The following is a 2,500-nucleotide window of genomic DNA, read 5'->3' as shown; positions in this document are numbered from 1 at the left end:
TGTTTCTGTTAGTTCGTCAGTTTTATGCTCCAACATAACGCTCAATCGCGATGTACAGCGGCGTGTAAAAGCATTCGTCCATTATTCAAATCCCGCGTGTGCGAGCGGCTGTTTGCACTTCATTCGTGGTGCGACCTTGACATTCGTTCGTCGAATTTCATGTTTCCACACAATCCATTACAGCAGGCGGGTGCGCAACGTCTGTTTTAACGGCCTGCTGTGTTTTTCTCACTCAACTCCCCGATGGGGAGCTCGGTGGCATTACTTTTCATGACTTTTCACGAACGGCAAAGTTTGGATGAAATGCACTTTCTGCATAATAAACCGCGATATCTCGGTCTCTAGCTGATACATCGCATTTGATAGCGCTCTAGCATGGTTTGTGCAAACTTTTTGAAAACAAATTTACGAAACTTTGGCCCAGGCGGGCTTGGGCTTTGGTTTATTTGCATAAATGCATGTGGATGCCATGGGCACGACCATGGTTAGGGTGCATGGCATTGACAGCTACAGCAGAAAATGCGGGAAGGCTATAAAAATGAAAAATTACAGCTAAAGTTCAACTGTGGCCGATGACGACGACGAGCGAGCCATCACCAGGTTAGCAGAGGAATGCTGCAACCTCAATTCGCGCATCGCTTGGTATCGCGATGAGCATAGCGCTATACGAGTAGCAGAACAGAAGCGCGAATGATGTCGTGTTATTTACTGGACTGAACCGTTGCAAACTGTGCAAACAAATGGCTTGTTTTAAATGAGTGTCATGAGGCACGTTGCCTGGTGTTCTTGTTGGTCATGTGGGCTAGAGACCATCATATTCGACGGTGCTTCAGCGCGGGCCTGTTCATCGTCATCGTCGTCGGCATCTTATCGCCTGCGAACGGGTTGTTGCACTGATGGTGTTGTGGATGCCTGCGTCAAAAAGATAAGAAAAGTTCGGCAAACAACTCCTTTTGACTCGCTTTTATCTCACCAACGACGACGACGACGATACCAGCGGCGGACAATCGCTATGAGTCAAACCAACGCATAGGTGAGCGAAGGTCTTTCCGATAATCGAAGCGAATAATACTGAATTAGTCAATTCAATTTGATCGCAAACCATCCAGACGATATGGAAGCCCCACGGGGGCTGATTGGAAGTGAATTCCGCCGTAGAGTGAATATTCTCTTCATTCACCATCGGTTACAACATACACGGTGTCAACAATTGTGTAATGCAATCTGGGTATCGGCCGGCGTAGGATTGTAAACTTTTGCTTTCAATCGATATCCAACCGTCTAGTGGGGCATAAAGAGCCCATAGAACTCCCCGCTGACCATCCGTCTACGGGTGGTACTAGTTTTTCAGTTGAAATTGATTGCTACCAGCGTTAGCCATGTCGATGCGGATGATCTGCAAAACCTGATACAGAAACCCTTTCGAGGCACCATGTGGCATCGGAGGGGAGCGTTTATGCTTTTGACCGAAGGGTGTCAACATCCATAGCGGCTGGGTTGCTAACTGATTAACATGTGCATATGATTAACGCACCGGACATTTCCTAAAGCAAACACTCCGCCCTCCTACCGACACCCTGTTTTGGTGAGGGTCCAGCGTGCTGCGGCCACCGTTTGGTTGAAATTCAATCTCCTTTTCCATCAGATCCCCTGCATTGCTGTAGAGTGACAGATAAAGAGAGCGCGCGAGAGGTTGGAGTCAGTGGTGTTTGTACTCACCACGATCGTCCATCAAGATCGAACGTGAATGAATATTTTAACCTCAATTTATGATGTATTAATTATGGAGCTGTTATAATTATGAGATTAATTATCGCCGGCAAAGAGTGCACGCATCGGTAGACCCTTTGCCGGGTTCTCGTGCGTCTCGTTGTGCTCGATCGGTGATCGTGTGTCACTGCAGGTGATCTGGAATGCAGAGATCGATTAATATTAACGAGGTGTCTATGATAGGGTCGGCAGCATAGAAGCATAGCATAGCAGAAGCAGCAGTGCAAGCCGTGCCCCTTTCTGCTGTCCTGGCCAATAAATGCATTTCCTTTCCTGCAGACTCGTGGACGATCGCGTTCACGCGTTCAGCGCAGTTCAGTAACGTTTGCGTCATCTCGCACCCAACAGTCAGCTCGAGCCGGTCTTACGTTGCAGGCAGACTGTTTGCCACCGAGTTGCGGTGTTGACTGGTCTGGCGACTCAGTCTCTGGTAGTGGTATCAGTTGGGTGAGAAAATGGACGACAAAGTGTGGTGATCCACCGAAGGCGGTAGACAATCGAGCACGACCACGATCAGCGATGACACCATTTGTTTGCTAATTAATGTAAGTGATTTGGTAAATTTCATTCCCGAATGCCGACATTTTCAGTGTGTTACTCGGTGGAACTGGTTTTTTTTGTGTATGTTACCGTGGCCAAACATCAAGGATCACTAGATGATGATGAGCTCACTAAAAGCATCGAGCATAGCCAACATGATTTACGCCAAAAACAAGCTCAGTCTACTTTG

At 47.6% G+C, this 2,500-nt stretch overlaps 1 protein-coding gene across 9 annotated transcripts in view; it reads left to right on the top strand.

Moving 5' to 3' along the window:
• The window catches only part of LOC126577008 (uncharacterized), a 13,418-nt gene that overhangs the window by 7,567 nt on the left and 3,351 nt on the right, over positions 1–2,500 (top strand). The window contains exon 1 of one of the 9 annotated variants that reach the window (XM_050238368.1): positions 915–1,033. The exons of the other annotated variants lie outside the window; for them this stretch is intronic. The gene's annotated coding sequence lies outside the window, so the exon portion shown is untranslated. Of the gene's footprint in view, positions 1–914; positions 1,034–2,500 lie in introns of those variants that run through there. 9 annotated transcript variants of the gene reach the window in all.

This window comes from Anopheles aquasalis, chromosome 3 (genome assembly GCF_943734665.1).
Source record: "Anopheles aquasalis chromosome 3, idAnoAquaMG_Q_19, whole genome shotgun sequence".
NCBI classification, from domain to species: domain Eukaryota; kingdom Metazoa; phylum Arthropoda; class Insecta; order Diptera; family Culicidae; genus Anopheles; species Anopheles aquasalis.
Note: the sequence above shows the minus strand (reverse complement) of the source record. Positions and strands in the feature narration are given on the sequence as shown.